The sequence below is a fragment of the Neofelis nebulosa genome, chromosome 11, assembly GCF_028018385.1.
Source record: "Neofelis nebulosa isolate mNeoNeb1 chromosome 11, mNeoNeb1.pri, whole genome shotgun sequence".
Classification (NCBI taxonomy): domain Eukaryota; kingdom Metazoa; phylum Chordata; class Mammalia; order Carnivora; family Felidae; genus Neofelis; species Neofelis nebulosa.
In genome coordinates this window covers 23,594,920-23,616,240 of record NC_080792.1, presented here as the reverse complement: position 1 = coordinate 23,616,240, position 21,321 = coordinate 23,594,920, and positions in this window count along the sequence as shown.

Sequence of the window (21,321 nt, the reverse complement as noted above, 5' to 3'; positions counted from 1 at the left end):
CTAAGTGATGAAGTCCATTACTTGTCCAGGTTGACAGGGTCCCAAACCAGTTGAAGCCAGCCTTCTTTTCTTGCCATTTGCATGAAGTATGCATGAACAGAACCAGACACTGAGCTATATAGCGAAATTTCTGTGCAGGGGAGACTAATGCCTTTTGGGTAAATGTAGAGTCCACTTGGCGTGCTTGTCCCTTTTAAACTCTTAGTTTTATGTTTTTAATGACTTGCTTGGTCTGTGGATATTTGAAACATTAACATAATTATCTATCTTAACATATTGTATTTACCACCTGCTGGGGACGAAACATTGAAACTATCACTAGTCGCTCATTAACAATAACACTAGTCGCTCATTAACAGTGTTGACCCAATTACATGTTGTGTATCCCAGAGACAAATAACTGTAATTGCAACTCAAAAGTGATTTCATAAACACGTAGATTCTTTTTTTGAAATGCAAAGCGGAATGCACTATTTGAATTTTCCACATAAATACAGGTTTAAATGAAAGAGAATCGTTCAACCAAATAAAATAAAAATTCAATCTAAAAAGAGGCCATTTGGAATCAATTGGTACAGCGCACATTCTGCTTTGAAGGATCAAAACACTTTCATTGCTGGGTGCAGAAATTAAACAAGTTAGCAACAATGAAAGCCAGACATCTGGTAAGTGACATCTACCCTGGCTATCAGCAGGTAGTGATTTTCTTTTGGAACCATTCAGAGTATTGTCTGTTGCCTGGACAATGGAAGTCTGATGAAGCGTTGATATAATCTGCCTGGAGGTTTTAAAGCTCCATTGAAGAGATGGAAAGCCAGGGAGATTTGTGTGAAAAAAAAAATCCATTATGTATACATATATATATGTAGACATAAATAACTATGCCTCTACCCTTCATGTGGAAAAGACCTGTATAAATAGAAGCGAATGTAGTGTGATATATTTGCAGATCTAGGGGATGTTCTTTTACTGAGACAATTACTAGGATACAAAATTAGGCAAACATAGCCCAGAGAAACCAGGAAAAGACAGCTCTGAGAAAGAAAATCTGTGCTAAAGTCAAGATGTTAAAAGCAGAGACATTTCTTCAATACAAGTAGACTGCTCCATGGCCGTTTTTCTGTTAATGGAAAAACCCCTCCAGAGGAACGGGGCTGAGGGATGGAGCAGGAAGGAGAAAGAGCACAGGGGATGATACAACTTTGAAACTTATTGCCCGGAAAATCAACTTCCAAGATTTCATAGAAAGTCTCATTTTGACAAACCTTTAGTGCAGTGCTTGTACCTGCTCTTGCTCTCTAATGTAACAAGGCGCTGTGGTGTAGTGTTGTGTTTACCATTTAAAACATTAACATAACAAACACATACAGAGTGCTGGAATTTCCCAGGCACTGTTATGAATGCCAGAGGAGGGACCCTGGAGATGAACATAACTTGACTTAGCTTTCAGGAAGACCTCTCTCTCCTGCATTAATAGAAAACAACTGATAAGAAAATAGTCTTTCACAATTTTGCCAATTATACCTCAATGTAGCTGAAAAAAGATAGTCTTGGTAAATGCTATAATCAAGGAACAAATAAGCACCTCCTTTGTGGGCTAAAAGGATACGAGAAATACAGTCAGAGGATCTGGGTTCTGGCTCAGACACAGGTTGAACGATGTAGGGTAAAACATTCCCTCGGAGTCTCGTTTTCCTTGTTTTTAAAGTGCCGTTACTCTACTACAGGCAGCTGTGAGAATCAAATGGTGAAAGGCTTATGAAAAGTGCCTTTAAGATGGCAGTACACACAATGAAAGGTGTTAACGCCACCTGCAGGAGAGCAGGTGATGCAGGAGTGGATTCTGGTGGAGGGTGCACTCTGGGAGCCCCATGAAACCCTGCGGCAGGGTCCCGGTGCTTGACATCTAGAATGTGCTGAGTTTGGGAGTTAATCCAATCCAGCGAATCAATTGTAATTGACTTATGTCACATAGATTTTGCCATTTCTGCAGGAGTCTTTGATGGAGAGTCACTGGGACATTATGTAGTTTCTTAAAATGTACAACGTTAAGAAAAATATTTCTTTGCTTACTTTCTAAAATGAGCCCGCTCAGTCTCTTTCTTCTGTCCTGCTGATGTACCTTTCATGTGTTTGTAGAAAAGCACTTAATTTGACCTGCTTCATGTTTCAGCCCCTTGCAACTTTGCACATGTGTCATTTACTAGCTTATTTCGGTTTTACAGCAGACCTCAGGTGCAGAGTTTTGTCCATTTCACAGAGAAAGTGAAAGAAGCATAGACATTTGCAAGTGACTCAGTGCTCACTAAGAACAGAGGAAACAGAGAACTTCCCACAACACTGTTCTATGTACATACCACTCGCTTTGTCCTCTGAACTGAGCCCAGATCTTGACATTTTCACACTCAGAAAGAAGACTGACTTAACAGTTTGAAATATAAAACACATTTTGCGGGATAGACACAAAACCCCACAGATTTTAATTCAATAAGTGAAGTTTTCTTTTTTTTTCTTTTGCTGTAATTATTATGAAATTTATTTATTTATTTATTTATTTATTTATTTATTTATTTATTTATTTATTTTGAAGTTGTAAGTATGTATTTTTTCAATTTATTGTCAAATTGGTTTCCATACAACACCCAGTGCTCATCCCAAAAGGTGCCCTCCTCAATACCCATCACCCACCCTCCCCTCCCTCCCACCCCCCCATCAGCCCTCAGTTTGTTCTCAGTTTTTTAAAATTTTTTATTATATGAAATTTATTGTCAAATTAGTTTCCATACAACACCCAGTGCTCATCCCAAAACACGCCCTCTTCAATGCCCATCACCTACCCTCCCCTCCCTCCCACCCCCCATCAACCCTCAGTTTGTTCTCAGTTTTTAAGAGTCTCTTATGTTTTGGCTCTCTCCCTCTCTTTTTTTTTTTTCCTTCCCCTCCCCCATGGTCTTCTGTTAAGTTTCTCAGGATCCACCTAAGAGTGAAAACATATGGTATCTGTCTTTCTCTGTATGGCTTATTTTGCTTAGCATAACACTCTCCAGTTCCATCCACGTTGCTACAAAGGGCCATATTTCATTCTTTCTCATTGCCACGTAGTACTCCAATAAATGAAGTTTTCTTGGAGGAATTTTTTTCATAATATTTTTTTTATTTTTGAGAGAGAGAGAGAGAGAGAGCATGCACATGTGCATGAGGGGGAGGGGCAGAGAGAGAGGGATACACAGAATCTGAAGCAGGCTCCAGGCTCTGAACTGTTAGCACAGACCCCAACACAGGGCTCAAACTCACGAATCGCGAGATTATGGCCTGAGCCAAGTTGGACACTTAACCGACTCAGCCACCCAGGGGACCCTGCAGAGTTTTGATTATCTACAAGAAGCTGGCTGCCTTATATCTTTGTATATGAAAAAATATTAAACCAACCAAACTGCCAGAATAAAACATATCTTTTTATATCTGGCAACGGTAAGAATCAAGATAATGTGTGTGTCTATGAAGTTTGAAGTGTCAACAATCTTTTGTACCTGTTCACAGCTCAGTTACAAAGCACTGTTTTGCAGGACGTCTCATTTAACCTTCCCATTAATGCTGTGAAAAAAACCTGGCCAGTACAGTGGCATGCAAATGTCAAGTAAGAAGATAATGGTTTTGATGATTGATAAAACCCAGGGGATGGTATCTGTAAGATTTGTTTGCCTACTATCCCTAACCTCATCCTTGGTCATAGTATTGTATGTTGTCACAGAACATCACTTTCTTTCCGTTCTGCGTCTATGTGATTCAAGAGTTGCTAACCCATTAACATCACTCAGGTTTAGCCAGTGAGAATGTATCAAGGGATTTTTAAAATAGAAATATCTGGAAGAGAGTACATTGGCCTTTTTGGTTTCAGGCTCCAAGGCAAAGCAAGCTTAGGGCTGTCAGCTTCATCTTGGTAAGTGCAGGGACAGCCTGTCGGTGCATAACGCCATCAGAGAGCATAGCAAAATGGGAGATGGAGAGGCAGACTGAATCCTGAAAGTGTGGCTTCTGCCTGCCTAAATGGAGAATTTTGGATAATTAGAAAAAGGTGTCTCCTTTATAATTTTTTTTTAATGTTTATTTAGTTTTGAGAGACAGAGCGTGAGTGGGGGAGGGGCAGAGAGAGAGGGAGACACAGAATTGGAAGCGGGCTCCAGGCTCCGAGCTGTCAGCACAGAGCCCGAGGAACCATGAGCTCATGACCGGAGCTGAAGTTGGACGCTTAACTGACTGAGCCACCCAGGAACCCCATGGAAAAAGGTGTCTCCTTTAGATAAGTGAAGCTTGGCAAATAAACAGCTGGAGGAGGTTACGGAAAGGATATGACCTCCCATTGACCTGAGAGCTGGACCTAGGTAATTAGAGGCCACTCGCCCCCCTCCCCTGTCCTTGGAATGTGAGTTTTACCCACTGTCTCTGCAGTGGGAACCGTTTTCGAGGACACGGCCGTTTTCAAGGGCAGAGCAAGGTTTTGCTGAGAGCATCTAAACAGTATATGTAGACTGAACCCAGTTAAGGCCTCTACATAGAGTTTTAAGATTCTGGCAGGCATGGAGACCTTCTCGTCTTGTTGCTGCTGCAGACAAGACTCGTATGTAAGTTCCCTTGTTTGTTCACACTGCCACCTGACAGCTGCCTGTCTCTGGCAGGGGCCTATCCTTCTCCCTTGCCTTCCTAGGGGCCGGTTTTAGATTTTCACCTGGGAAAGTCCCAGGTTTGTGAGCCAACAAATACCTTTGTGCAAAGGAAAAGACACCCCTCTCTCTGAGTGGATTTAGCTCACGCCAGTGGGCACGATTTTGAGAGTGGAGCGTGGGCTGAGTACATACGTTGCAGTGCTCACATTAAATAACCTCATGCAGTGACCCAATTTGTTGCCATTTCTTGCATGCCTAGATCCAGCCATGCCTGCAGTCACCATATCCCTGGACTTTGCCATTACATGAGTCAATAATTTCCCTTTCTGCTCAAGGAAGTGAAAAGTCACTTACGATCAAAGAGGTCTTGCACTTGGCAAATGGAAGTGGAGTGCGGCAAGTGTCAGCTCTCAGAACGTGAAATGGGTTGAGTCGGATGCGTTCTGGGCTGGAAGTGTGTCCATCCCTGTTAAGCTGTAGCTAAGTAAATGGTTAAAATATGGCTTATTGAATCTCAGGACTCAGAGAATGGTTTCTATTAAGGCTTGAGTTTTAGAGTTTAGGTAAAATTAGTTTGTGGTTTTAATTTTGCTTTGCTTTCTAACATTTTTATGCAAAGGTTATGCCTTGTTTGCAAAATAAATTGAGAAGGATTTCATTTGAAATGGAATCATCTCATCCTTAAATATGTGATCCAACTTACCAAAACAACCAGTTGGGACTAATCTTTATTGAAATAATTCATTGGAAACAATTTATTTCTTCTATAGTTCTTGCTCTACTCAATTTCTTTACCTGTTAAGTAAATTTTGTTTGCTTATATTTTTCTAGAAAATTTGCACCACTTGTGATGTTATATATTTTTACTTTCACTTATTTCCTGGTCAATCCCTAGCAGAAGTTTCCTTATTACATATTTTTAAAGGACCAAGATCTTAGAATTTTAAAAATAATTTATACTATTCATCTCTTTAATATTGCTTTTTAATTTTATTATAGTTCCCTCATTTCTATTTTTCTTAGATATATTTTGTAATTTTTCTAGTTTCTAGTGTTGATTTTATTCTTTTTAGAATAATAATGAAACTATTTGGGCTGTGGACTATTTTGCTCAATGCAGCTTTTGCCATATCACTTAAGCTTTGGTTTGTTGCAGTCTCAGTATCGCGACTTTCTTCTCTTTTAATTTTATTTTTTATTTTTTAAAATTTACTTCCAAATTAGGTAGCATATAGTGCAACTATGATTTCAGGAGTAGATTCCTGGATGCTCCTTACCCATGTAGTCCATCCCCCCTCCCACTACCCCTCCAGTAACCCTCAGTTTGTTCTCCATATTTAGAGTCTCTTCTGTTTTGTCCCCTTCCCTGTTTTTATATTATTTTTGTTTCCCTTCCCTTATGTTCAACGTTTATTTATTTTTGAGAGAGAGAGAGAGGGCATGCACGAGAGGGTGGGGGTGAGGGGGCAGGGCAGACAGAGAGACAGAGGATCCAAAGTGTGTTCTACGCTGACAGTGGAGAGCCTGACTCAGGGCCTGAACCCAGGAATTGTGAGGTCATGACCTGAGCTGAAGTCTGCCCCTTAACTGACTGAGCCACCCAGCTCCCCAATCAGGGCTTTCTAATAGCCTGCAACTGTAGTTTAGATTTTTTCTTTGAACCAGAAGTAATTTAGGAGTATGCATTTGCCGTGTGTGTGTCTCTCTCTGTGTGTTTGTCTTTATTTCCACATGACCACATTTATTTTTGTTAACTTTTTCTTACATAATTCAACTGCCTTGTACTCATGATACATGAGGGTCTCAGTATGTAAATGGAAATTGGAGAACAGTCTGGTCACATAATATTAGGGGATTTTACTTGCTTCAAGATGTTTTGAGAAAATATGGGGCTGACTCTACTTAATTTCAAAGACTTAATTAAAAAAAAGAATTTTACAAGGTGTTACAGATGAATCCACCTGTTCAATATTTCCACTTTTTTTTCGAATTTCCTCGTTAATCTCCACCCCCAACTTCAAACCCATGATCATTAGCACCTAAAATCCACAATAAACAACTGAAGTCACTAATGAATAAAGATCTGGAGGAGACTTCTGAGGTTTGCTTTTGGAGGGTTTGTTTTCCTATTTTGATTGCCTATGTTCTATACCACCACTAATTAGATTATTTCAAACATTTTTTGAACTCCCAAATAATTCAATTCCATGTGGATCCTCCCTAAATCCACCACCCAAACATAGAACTATCCTAAATTGTGGGTATTTATATGTCAAGTAAAGAATGAGTGGGTAAGATGTTTTGGTCTGGAAAGTTTTAAAAACTGTGTTTGAATAATAACAAAAAGATATATTATCTTTTAAATCCCAAACCATGGCTCTTCTAGGGGTTAAGTTTATGGTCCAAAATCATCAAGAACCCAGATTTTCCTTATCTTCCTGCTCTAACTAATCTTCACATGTCCTCTAGACCCTCCTCCTCCTCCTCTTATCATGTTTGCAGGAATTTTCTAGCAACTCCAGGTGCATCCTATCTTATATGATATTATTCAAGGGGCAGAAACTTATTTTTACAATGGGAAACTTTTCCAGAATGTCCCTAGCAGATTTCTACTCAAGTCTTTGTCCAGAATTATGTCACTCGTCTTTTTCCCAAAGCAGTCACTGGCAAAGGGAACGGGTAACACTTCTTAGTTTAGAATAATCAGGATTCCTGTCCTTGGGGGTGGGAGATTGGGGGTGGGGTAGTTGCCTGGCCTCCCCTAAGCACTGGGCTGGTTGATATCTTGACAAAATCAGAGGTGGGTTATCAGGAGAGGAGAAGGAATGGTTGTTGTTTAAGCAGCCAATAGTGTCTGCCATGAGGAACATTTATTCCCCATCAGAAGTCTAGAACGAACGACAAATAAAGAACAGACAGTGTTAAGCTGGGATGACTCTAGGAATGAAGATTTCTCAGTAAGACACAAAGAGAGAGATGAAATGGATTTTAGAATCCCCTGCTTTTCAGTAAGATTCACTTCATTCTGACTTGAATATTAGGTTTCTATAATAATAAACAACATACAGTTGGGTTTTAGCTTGGCCCAATTTGAGAATATTTGCCTTTAGTGGGGGGATTGAGCCAATTTAGCTATTGGGATCACTGGTATATTTGTTTTACTCTACATTTTTTTAATTGAAGAATAACTGGCATACAATATTATATTAGCTTCAGGTGCACAACATAGTGATTCAGCAATAATCTGCATTACGGAATGCTCCCCATGGTAAGTGTGGTTACCATCTGTCATCATACAGAGTTATTGCAATATTGTTGATTATAATTTCCTATGCTTACATTTAATTCCTGTGACTTATTTATTTTATAACTGAAGGGAGTGGGAGAAAGGGTGAAATAGGTGAATTTAAGAGGTACTCTTCCCTCGCTCTCTTTTTTAAATTTAACTTTCTATTTTTGGAACAAGTTTTATATATTTTTCTACATTGTCCTTTTTTGGGGGAGTCTTTTCTTGTCTTTATTTATTTATTTATTTATTTTTACAGAAGTTTTTTATTTCCCCATGCCAAAATCAAAAGGAAAACACTAATCTGTGAGAAGCTTAACACAATTTTACTTCATTTACCCTCGCCAAATATATTAGTGTTTGGGGGTATTTTTTGATCAAAATTCTTTTATAATTTTATAAATTTATTAACAATAATTTAATAAATTTATTGATAATAATAATTTTATAAATTTATTAATTTTCTTTTTAAAAAAGACTAGCATTTTTGAGACATAACTCACATAGTTCACTCTATCAAGCGTATACTTCAGTGGCTATTATTATATTTACAAAGTTGTATACTCAGCAGGGCTATGAACTTCCAGGATATTTTTATCATCTCCCAAAGAAACCTCATCCCCATTGGAGTTATACCATATGCGCCCTTTTCCTTAGATCCTGGCAATCACAAATGTAATTTCTGTCTCTGTTGATTCACCTATGCTGGGCATTTCATATCAATGGAGTCAGTAATAGGTAGCTTTTGTGGCTTTTTTTCACTCAGCATAATGTTCTCAAGTTTCATCCATGTTGTAGCATGTGTAGCATTATTCTTTTTAGAGTTGAGTAACATTCCACTGTATGGATATACACATTCTATTTATGCACTCATCAGTTCATAGACCTTTGGGTTGCTTCCACTTTTTGGTTATTATAAATGATGTTGCTATGAACATTTGAGCACAAGCTTTTATATGGATGGGGATAGGTGTTCATTTCTCTTGGCTATATACACTTCGAACTGGTATAGCTGGATCATATGGTAACTTTATGCTTAACATTTTGAATAAATGCCGAGCTGTTTTCCAAAGCAGCTGCACCATTTTACATTGCCACCAGCAATAGTTGAGGGTTCCACTTTTTCCCCATTCTCACCAACTCTTGTCTTTCTTTTTTTCTTGTAGCCAACCTAGTGGGTATCTCATTGTGGTTTTTAATTAACATTTCCCTAATGACTAATGGTGTTCAGCATGTTTTCATGTAATTATTGGCTATTTATATATCTTCTTTGATGAAACGTCTATTCAAATCTTTTGCCCTTGGAAGTTGGGTTTTCTTTTTATTATTGAATTGTAATAGTTCTTTGCATGTTATTCATACTAGACCCTTATCAGATATATGATGTGCCAATATCTTCTCTCACTCTGTGGGTTATCTTTTCACATTCTTGGTTGTGTTTTCTGAAGCCCAATGTTTCAAGTCCAATGTGTCTGATTTTTTCTTTGTGTATTTGCTATTATATTTAAGAAATCATTGTCTAATCCAAAGTTGTGAAGATTTATACCTATGTTTCCACCTAAGAGTTTTACAGTTTTCTTACATTTAGACAAGGGTATATATGCATTTGGAGTGGACCTGGCATCCTGGATGTAAATATTTGTATAATTCACCTGCTGTCAAAATAGTATTCCTACTCTTAATTGTGCCCAACTTTCCGTGTTCTGAACAACGCCTATTTTACCATCTTTAGAGAACAAATCTTCCTTCTGCCATGACTGGAGAAAGGCATCCAGCTGCATGGAGAATAGGATGGGATTGGGGCACTAACAGCTTTTTGAACAAACTTAATAAGTGCTCCTCTTTGTAGCTTTACCTCCACGTTGGAGGCACCAAGTACTACCAATATGTAATTAAGAGGATCACGTGTTAACGTGAGCGTATAAATTGGGGTGGTGTCTGCGCTTTCTTTACGACAGCTTTGGGATCTGGCGTGCTGAGGTCTGGTGAGTAAGTTGGCTCTCTTTTGTTTTCTTCCTTTTGCTCTTAAGCCTGGAACATAAACCCAACCTATAGTTTTGGCAAGAATTCAGAAGGGAACAGAAGTAAACGCCCGTGTTGTTCTACTATCTTTATCCAGAAGTTGCAAGAAGTGTCTTTTATAAGTTACTTCTTTCCTAAAGCAAAGTCGAGTTGTGCTGTGTTTTTCCCACTCTACTTCTGTCTACCTAATAATTAGTGTCAATTCCTCTCACATTGTTTTTCTGTTTTCTGGCACTTTTGTTTCCCAAAGTTGTGGTGAATCTTTTTTTTTTTTTTTTTTTGGAGTATTTTAAAAATGTCTTTATTGATATCTTAGATTGATAGAGCTTGTGTTGGAATCTTCTAGACAGATCATTTTGAGCCAGAAATTAATTGATTTTGTTTAGAAAATTGTGTGACCTGATTAGATGAAAAAGATGAAAAAGAATCGGGGATGCTGGCTTTGGATGTTCTATTCCTTAAAAGAGAAAGTCTTTTTACCACATTTAAAAAAATGGCTTCTTCCACAACCTGAGGCCTAGTCCAGTATATCCCTGTTGTGACCATACAGGTGTTCAATGGATATGATCCGGCAACTCCTTCTGAGAGCTTCTCTTATAGTCAAAGTCCTCAGAGATGCTGGTAGATACTTTATCATGCTCACTCCCTGGGTGAAATCCTTTAATTCCGTGACTCTAAAATCCTGTCAACAAGATGATGTTTCCAAAACTTCTAACTTTGTCTCTGGTCTTCAAGTTTGGGCTTCTTTAGCCAACGATGCTTGGATGCCTGGTATGCATGTTGAAAAAGAGTTCAGCCCCTGCCTATTCCTTCCTGTGTTGTTTCTGTTGCTTTGGTAAATGATAGCTATTTACCCCATTGCCCAGGCCCAAATCCTAACAGCAATTTTTGTAGGATTACCAGCCCTCCTGGTTTGACCAGGAATTTTCCTGACCTCTGGGACTTTCAGTGCTATACCAAGGTAAGTCTCAGGTAAACTTGGATGACTTGAGTATGAAATCCAAGGTATTAAATATGCATTGAATAAATGCTAGTTTTCTGATAATTTGCTATCCTAGAGAATTGAAGTATGATAAACTAGCCAATTTTAACAGGCTGTGAACCACTCTGTCTCCCTGTCCCCTATGTAAATACAAAGCCTAAAATGGAGCTGTTGGAAAAGCTGGAATCTCCTGTTGAGAAATAGCTATCAGCTATGGTACTGGGGAGAGCGTTCTAGTTTAAAATCATTTCTATTATCCTACTCTTTCAAAATTACTTGAAATTTTGTTCTACGTATCTGTTTCCTATCAATAGTGTGTTTAGAAGAGCTTCTCCAACATGGACCCTGTGTTACTGGAGTTATGAGTGGGTTAGGATTATCTCCTCATTTGGTTAAGTAACAGAGACAACAAACATTTTTTTAAGGTCAATTTGTGTATTGGGGGGGGGGGCAGTAACTCTAACTGGCTTAAGCCAAAAGGAGAAACTAATGGAAAAAAAACTCTGAAAAATCATGGGTACTAGGTTCTTCCTTAAGCACTGAGGATAAAACAGTGACTAAGATAGACTATCTTCCAATCCATTGGGACACTCAGTATGAATCCTAATGTACATAGGATAAGGATTACAAGGAAGGGAAAGTCCAGGTAATAGTAGAGGGCTAAAGTAAATAGTATGAAGGGAGGCAGAAGAAGGTAAAGGGAGATGCCATCTTAGAAAATGTCAAAGAGCCTCTCGGAGGAAGTAATAATGGAGCAGAGGTCTGAACGAACCATATGGAGGTCTCAGAAAGGAAAATTTCAAGCATAGGGAAGACCGTGATTGCGTAGTCCTGCTTGGGAACGTACGGTAGTCAAAGGGAGTCAGGAGAAAGATGTAAAGAATGAGGCCAGGGAGATCCTAGAGGTCAAATGACTGCATGCCTTCAAGCTATGGAATGAACTTTGGGTATATTGTATGTGTGATAAGCTAGTGGAAGATTTTTGATCTCTCTGGCTTCTGTGTGGGAAATGGACAATGGCAAGGCAAGAGTGGGTGAAGAAAGTCCTGCTAGAAAGCTGTTCCATTTATCCAGGTGAAAGATGGTGTTGGTTTAGACCAGGATGACCGAGGTGAAGAAGAATGGTCAGAGTCCACTTCTGATCACAGGTAGAAGCAGAAGGATAGGACAACAAGTTGTAGTTTAGAGAGAGAAAGTAATCAAATATGACTGCAAAATTTTGGCCTGAGCATCTTCGTATGGACTTGCTATTTGCCCTGTACCAGGCTTGGTAGCCGTGAGGAGTGGCCTAGCTGGGCAGGGGAAGACTTTAATTATAGACGCAAGTTGGAGATTCCTATCAGATGTGCAAGTGGAAATGTTGAGTAGAGAGTTTAGTAAACAAATATGGAATTCAAAAGAAACACTGGGACCAGACACCTAAATTTGGAGTCTGCGAGTAAATGGAATTTATGGCCATGAGATTGAGCAAGATAACCTAGAAAGTTGAAAAATCGAGAAGAAATCTAAAAAGACTTGAGACCTCAATGAAGTGTTCTATAGCAAGTGTTGATAAATGTTGTCTAAGTGTTCATGAAAGTAATCTTAACTCTTAGAGACTTGGCAATGGAGATTGCAAAAGAGTAGCCCACAAAGAAGAAAAACCTGGGGGGGGGGCATGTGGCATTAAAGCTGAAGACAGAGGTGATTTTGATTCAAGCAAGAGGATACGACCAGCTTTTGCTAAAAGCTGCCTAGAGGTCAAGTTACATGAGCCCCCCTGAATGAAAAGTTCTCTGGTGCAATTAGTCTGGATAGCCTCAGGAAGAGGGAATGGAGGCCACGTGCTTCAGGCAGAACAACAGCTGTTGCCATGTATTTAAGGCTATGAGAGCACCTTTTGGGATGAGCACTGGGTGTTGTATGGAAACCAATTTGACAGTAAATTTCATATATTAAAAAAAAATCTATATATAAATAAATAAAAATAAAAGCTTCATAGTTTTAAGGCTATGAGATTGTGTGCTGGGGATGAGAGGACAGGCACCTGAGCCCCTGGGAGGGTGCGCCTCAGAGGTGGAGCTCGTAACCAGCATGGGGACCTTGAAGAGCCATACCTTAAGTACTGTTGCCTTGAGAACGTGAACAGAGAACTCTCTGTGGAGAAAGTCAAGTTATTTTCAAGGATTCCCGGCTCTAAATGGACAACCGTGACTTTGGCAGCAAGCTGGGTAAGTGAGATTCTGCCTTAGATAGAATAACAGTGCTGGACAGATGGTAAAATCTGGTGCCATTGGTGCACTGTGGGGCTATAGCAACAATAGCTATATCCCTGCGATTGTAGGCTGAAAGACCTCTTGTATAGAATGGGTTAACAATGCTGGGGACTCTAATGATATCAGGCAGGTTGTGAGTTGAGCTGGATTTAGTCTGATTTTTACCAAATGAATGCATATACCCTCCTGACACCTTAAGTATATGGCAGAGCAATTTGTACAAGTACACTGACTCTGATCAGTGATTACATCCTCTTATGAGAGCGCCAACATTGTTTTCGTGTGTCTGAGTATGAGCAATCTAATCTTGTCCATGTTGGAGTGACCTCCGTTTCAGACGCTTCTTTTGCTTTAAAATGATTGAGAATGATCAGGGTTGAGCATGCAACTGACTGAACTCTGTTTTATGCATGCGCTATGCGGATCTACCTTAAATGATTGTTCTCTGCCAACACCACCTTTCTCTAAAGCATTGTGGAAATAATGCTTGCAAGCTGTCTCCTATGATCTATTTCCCCTGGCCCTGGATAAGGTCTCATGCACATTGAATGTGTCCCCCATGAAACTATTCAGGGCATCTCCATCACTAGGGGTAAATATGTATGAAAGGATTGTATAGTTATATTACCACGAGTGGCCCGAGGATTTAATCATAAAGTTCCTTTAAAGTCTGGCAGCATAGGATTTCTGACCTTCAAATTGCTGGGAATGACCGCTGAATTTTTTACCACATCACATTAGTCATTTGGCTCAACGCAATTACAAAACTGTGGAAAAATTAACATTTTAAGCTTTGGTTAATTAATACCATGCTTCTATATATCCATGTGGATATATGTACATATATACTATCAATGCAATTGCTATGCAATCTAGGTGTTCTGATTCTTGCTTTTCATTTTGGTACCTAGAAGAACGAAGTGTTTTAACAGTAGTGAGGAAAAGTCTTAATGACAGGCTTGATCACTATCGATGGACTACCAAACTACCATGTTCGGGTTCTGGTGGCTGCTGGGCTAGAATGGGAGGTAAGGACTGGGTAGACCTAGCTGAACCAGAGATACAGTCTCAATCCGGTGGCTGAGATACAGTTGCTCTGGAAGGACAAGTAGTATCTGAAACTGGGGGTATGTCTAGATCAGTGAATCAGCAGGCACACATCTGTCTGGCAGGGGTACCTCAAAGGTAAATGGAGGGTTGGGGAAATCCGTTGGAGCTTTGAACAAACTGTGAATGGTTCGCTGGGGTTCAAAGGCCAGGCATCAGTATAGGTAACTAAGGTAACAGGATAGGGATCCAGGCAAAGAGATGAGGCATTGGTTCAGAAAATCAGCAGTAGCCAAGGTCATCTTTTTGAACCATTTAGTCTCAACCAGGGAGCTTTGATATGCTTCTTATTACCGCAAAAGAGAGCCCTGTGTGTCCAGCCTAGGGGAGATCTATTCACTCATTCAATTGACGTTTGAGATTCAACAGTTGTCACAGTAGACATTGGCCTCACTCACAAAGCTTATGTGCTGGGTAAGATTAACATGAAATATACCTCAATATTGAGGAATGAGGGTTACAACTGGAGTAAATCCCAAAGTGGAAAGGGAAGTAAGTGGGAGAAAAAGGAAGGGTGCTACTGCCCTGTAGTTTGGGCCCTTTGTATCCTTCAAACCTGGCTTTCAGTTCAATTGTTGGGCTCTTTGGCACTGTAGCCCCTCATAACTGAGGTAACTTCAACCCGATAAGTCAGTCCCCTCAGTCCTGTCTGTAGGTGGCTTAAGTTGAGGGAGCCAGTAACTTGCCTGGCTCGGCCTTACTGCTCATCATGTTGCACTTGTGACATCTTCGTTCCATGGAACAGGGCTTCAGCCTCTATCCTTTGTGACCGCCTCTTGCCTTTCCTTTGTTCTCTAGTAACTCGGTCATACCTTCTTCCTGGCAAAGGCATTCCTGCCTTGAGTGTCTATTCTTCTAGGATGGTATTTCCTGCCCCAAGACTAGACTCTAGGAAATCACCAGCACCTACTGTTGACTCATCCTTGTGCTAGCCAGGGACCTTCCTGGAACTGCCTGGAACAGCTTGGGTGGATACCCTCCATCATTAACTTTGTGGAGCCATTCTGCAAAGTTTTCAATACTACTGCTTCCTTCAAATGATTTCTAATCAAATTTCCTTCAGTTTTCAACCTTCAGCATAAAGTCCACATTTTGTCAGTCTTTAACCAGGTCTAAATTTGTGTGTATGTCCCACACCCCTGCCTCTGGTCAGAATGGTCTTTCCACTTTCCTGGGCCCTAGATTGGGGAGTAATACATACCTCAAGTCCCTTCTGAAAGAAATGCATATGTATGAGCAGATTTTTAAGCTTGTATTCAATTGTACAGTTCCTCGGGGCAGGACTTCCCTTCCACTTTGGACAGGGTGACTAGTATTTATTTTGTTTCATATTCAACATCTTCAGGGCCAATACACTTCAGAAAATGCACTGCAACTGCAAAATGTTTTAATATTAAAATAATTACTATATTTCCCTGACTGAATTTAATTCTTAATCTAAAACATAAAAATTATTTTCTAGTTTAAAAATGAGCACCTACTATAAAAATAGGGAAAAAAAAAAAAACCCAGAAGTTGTAGAAGGATGAAGGCTCTTATTTCCACATCTGCTTCCTTTTTTTTTTTTTTTTTTTTTTTTTTTTTTTCTTGGACTGAAACGCTAAACTTCTCAGATTTTACTTTAGGAGGAAATTCATTGGTTTTCTCATCCATACTGATGATCACTACCATAAGCTTCTAGTTGTTAGAGAATAGATTTTCTTTGCACATTTAAATATTAAGGATAACAAGCAGATTTTTGTCTAGAAAGGCATCTACCTATGTTTAACTGCCACAGTTTGAAATAATATTTAGTATTAGGGAGAAATCTCTGCAGTGTTCAATGAAATCTGTCTGAAATCAAATAAGGACTTTCAAATACTAAAAGTAAACATAACCATGTGAAATACTGCTTCAAGGACACTTTGTACACAGATATATATTGTAAAAACAACCTTGTAAATGTGATTTGAGTGGGCTTGCTGATGGGTTGAAAGCCATGGTTTGGAGGGCAAATACAGGGAAAATGAGCTATCTTCTGGCAATGGTTTATAGGCTATTAGCATTCATTGACCAAAGGTGGATGCAGAGGTCAAAACTGAAGCCTACAGAATGACAGAAGTTGATTCTGTAGAAACGATCTCAGGGACACTTATCTGGCTCAGGATTCTCCTCCAAAACTGGGACCCAGTTGTATCACTGACCCGTTATTGTCCGTGACCATGTAAGAAAATAGAACATAAATGAGCTGAACGGACTACTCAATGAGTATTTAAGACCTTTGTGTTACACTGTGCGCTAAGTGCTAACAATCTAAAGATGACTGGCACATGTACCTGCACTGGTGTACGGAACAGAATATTTGAAGGAACAAGATATTATGGTGGCTGAAAATACCAACTTCAAAGCAGAGCTCCTTGAGTTGAACTTCTGTTTCTAGCACTTACTAGTTCATCAATCTGTAAGCTACTTAATCTCTTGGCCTCAGTTTTTCTGTTGGAGTAATACTATTACCTACCTCACTGAATTTTTGTTTAAGGAATTGTATGTAAAGCACTTGGAACAGGGCCCAATACTTAGTAAGCAATCCTAGTTTCCTGTAATTAATGTTTAATCTTAGAATCCTGCTATCCAAAGTGGATTTTTGTGTTGAATGTTAAAACCATGTTGGGCTAGGGGCGCCTGGGTGGCTCAGTCAGTTAAGCATCCGACTTCGGCTCAGGTCATGATCTCGCGGTCCGTGAGTTCGAGCCCCGCGTCGGGCTCTGTGCTGACAGCTCAGAGCCTGGAGCCTGTTTCGGATTCTGTGTCTCCCTCTCTCTGACCCTCCCCCGTTCATGCTCTGTCTCTCTCTGTCTCAAAAATAAATAAACGTTAAAAAAAAAAACAAACCCATGTTGGGCTATAGGAAGAAAATCTTAAGACTTTCATTCAGTTTTTGAACCTCAAGAAATTAAGCTTCATGAATGTTAGGTTGAAACTGGTGCCCTCACTCAGTAGTATGGCAGATAGTTGTGGGTCACAAGAGTGTAAGGGAGGAGCCCTGAGGGTTAGAAGTACGTCTTTACTCCTTAGTTTGCTTTTAGTATATTGAAATATAATGCATTTGACATATACTGAGTGGGTAGATTAAGAGGTCTTTCTTCAGCTTTTTATTTTGTAAACTTCTATTTGGATACTTCAAACTGAAAGACGTTGTAAGAATAGCACAAGGATTTTTTTTTGTATACCCTTTACCCAGATTCAACAATTATTTACCTTTTTTCTTGAAATGTAAATTTTGCTTTCTCATTCCATGTATTGTATATACATGTGTGCATTTTTTTTCCTGCTAAACTATGTGAAATAAGTTGGAGACCTTGTGCTCCGTTATCCCTAAGTATGTCACTCTGTACTATGGAAGAACAAGGAAATTCTTTTATATGGGTAGAACCCATGTTCCCTGTTCCAGGATTCAATTCAGGATCATGCATTACATTTAGTTGCCATGTCTCTTTAATAACCTTTAATCTGAAACCGCTTCTTAGCCTTACTTGGTTTTACTTTGATATTTTTGAGTACACGCTTTGTTAGATCTTGTAGAATATATCTCTGTTTGGATTTGTTGGTTTCTTCATGGTTGGCTTCAGGTATGCGTTTGGGGCAGGAATATCACAGAAATGATAATATGAATGTCTCCACGCACTGTGATCAGGGGCATTGCATGCTGGTTTCTGCTATTCCTCGTGATGTTAAGATGGTGTCTCTCTAGCTTCTCCACTAAGAAGTTATTATGCCCTTGGTATATAAGTAGGAATTTTTGGAGAAGCTCTTAAAAGTGTACTGGTGTACAGAACAGTGTGTTTTTTTAACCTACCCTTATTATTCTTTGAATACTTCCTTTATTATAGTTTAAGATGTTGCAGTTTCCTCTTACAACTCCATTGTCCCAGCCCTGGAATTAATCTTTTCTCCAAGAAATGCTGGTTGCCTTTAGTACGAAATGGTAGAAGACTAGGAAAAGTTCTGTCAAAGGAAGATGTCAAGTAATTTTGTCCATCTTCCTAGGGTCTTGATAAGAGTTCCTAGGTCTCCTTCAAGATTGAGGGTCAAATTTATATATCCTGTGTCATATAGGAGACACTAAACATATGTATTAGCCAAGATATTAACATTAGAAAGTTCTTTTCTGGAAAGCTGCTTGAATAACTGGCAGGGAAAGTACAAGACCTCTTAGGAGAGATGAAAACTCTGTAGGTCTCATAATATTCCCACAGAAAAATCCTCCCTGAATAATCCCATAATCTAGAATTATGAACCACATAAGGAAACAGACCTTCATGAGCTAGAATCAGCAAAAGCAACAAACCAAAGTGGCTGTCTGTGCCTTGTCCCCTCTCCCAATAAACCGTTCAGTTAATAGTTATCAGATCATTAAACTTGTTAAAAACATTAGACCTCTTTTCAGGTGTCTGGTCATCTGGATGTCCTCTTTGGAGACATGTTTGTTCATGTCTTCTGCCCACTTCTTAATTGGATTATTTGTGTTTTTGGTGTTGAGCTGTGGAAGTTCTTTGTATATTTTGGATGTCACACCTTTAATTTGCAAATATCTTCTCCCATTCAGTAGGTTGTCTTTTAGTTTTGTTGATTGGCTCCTTTACCGTGGAGATTTGTATTTGGATATAGTTCCAGTAATTTATCATTGGGGATATGCAGATCAAAACTACAGTGAGATCACCTCACATCCCTCCGAATGGCTAAAACCAACAACACAGGAAACAATAGGTGTTGGCCAGGATGTGGAGAAAAAGGAATCCTCTTGCACGGTTGGTGGGAATGCAAACTGGTGCAGCCCCTGTGGAAAACAGGGTAAATACTCAATAATGGAATTACTAGACCCTAGGGTAGTTCTATTTTTAACTTTTTGAGTATGGAGATTCCTCAAAAAGTTAAAAATAGAACTACCCTAGGATCTAGTAATTTCACTACTAGGTATTTACAAAAAGAATACAGCAACACTAATTCGAAAGGATGTATGCACCCTTAGGTTTATTGCAGCATTATTTACGGTAGCCAAATTATGGAAGCAGCCCAAATGTCCACTGATAAATGAATGAATAAAGATGTATATATCCCCTTTGAAATATTCAGCCATAGAAAAATGAGATCTTGCTATTTCCAACAACACGGATGAAACTAGAAGTATAATGCTAAGTGAAACAAGTCAGGAAAAGGCTAATCCCATATGATTTCACCCACGTGGAATTTAAGAAATAATTGAAGGAGAAAAAACAACAACAAAAACGCTCTTAACTAGAGAACAGAGTGTCACCAAAGGGAAGGTGGGGCGGGGGTGGGGATGAGTAAAATAGGTGAAGGAGACTAAAAGTATACTCCCCATGATGAGCACTGAGCAATACATAGAACTGTTGAATCACTGTATTGTATACCGGAAACTAACATAGCACCATGTTAACTATACTGGAATTAAAATTAAAAAGTTGCTACCGTTCTTCTATTGCAGTTACTAAAAATAAAATACCTATGGTGTCAAAAACGCAAAGGCCAAGATACTATATTAAAAAAAAAAACAAAAAAAACACACAAGATTTGCAAAAGAGCCAGATTAGAGCTTACAAATGAAGAAAAAAAATCCTTAAACTTCATCTGCTTTTAGATCCATTGAATTTTAAAGTATAGATGAGTGGGATTAGTGAAGGATCTATGAATAATTTACATATTACATCCCGTAGGAAGGTAAGAAAAAGTGAAAGAAACATGAATACAAAAAGGTCCAACATCTATTAAGAGTTCCAGAAAGAGAATGTGAAAGATGCAGGCTTAAGGAATTGATGCCAGTGATCCAGAATTACCGAAAGCCCTAAATCTATACATATCACAGAGAAACTGCAGAACCTCAAAAACAAAGAGAAGATCTTAGAAGTGACCAGAGAAAAGAGATGTCGATTAATTCTAGTGTGCAGCTGTAAAGGCTAACAAGTTATTTGAGAAACACCCAGGAAAACACACTTTTACAATTTTGTTCAGCAAACTATAAAGTCCTATACTCTGGTATTTTATAAAATTTTATGAAACGGAAGCCTCCACATAGGGAGCCCTTTCTGAGACCATTTACTGAGTAATAAGACAAAAAGCCACATGCCAATGCGGAAATACTCATTTTTCTTGGTATGGCAAGCATGACTGATAAATGGGTTTGTGATTTCTTTTTTTTTAATCACCAAATACTTAAATGACACATTAGAAAACAGTTGATCTGAAGAGACAAAATTTTAAATAGAGTGTGGGATGTTTGCTGTATAGTTGAAGGAAAGTACACCCACTTTAAACCAGTTTCGGTGTTTGTGATGTTTCCTAGGTTAGGTTTAAATATTAAAATACACAAAAGACTAATTTATGATTCAAAAAAGGAAGGATCTAGAGAAGACCTATTCTGCACTGTTAGACTATGTTTAATATTAAGTAGTATTTTATCAAAAAACCAAGTGTAACCACTGATAGAACAGCTGCTTTGATCAGAATAAAAACAGAATTTTAAGTTCTAGGTTAGGCGCACAGAGGATTCCACACACGAAATGTATTAACCGCACAACCTACAGGCAAAACCCTCCAGAAACCAGTTGAAACCTGAGGCGCACAGGTTGGGAGATTTCCTCAATATAGTTATCAAGTTCTTTTTTAAATACAGTTGTGTTTGTAATCGTATGTAACGAAATGTGTGGTTACCATGAAAATCTTTTGTATCACAGTGATCATGTGTTACCTTATGGAGAAGTACTTAGACTATGCTGCTTATAAGTACTAGGTGTGTATACGTATTCTTAGAAACTTTGTCTGAATGGCTGTTTCTATGGTATTAAATGATCTAAGCAGATAAAAATTGGAAACTTTTCTGTCAGGTAAGGTGATTTTTTTTTTTTTTTTTTCTTCCTTAGATAAGAAATAATAGATTAACACCCCCCACCCCCACACACTTAATTTTTCTACGTTTTCTATCTTTTTAACGCCAATCCATGGATGAGT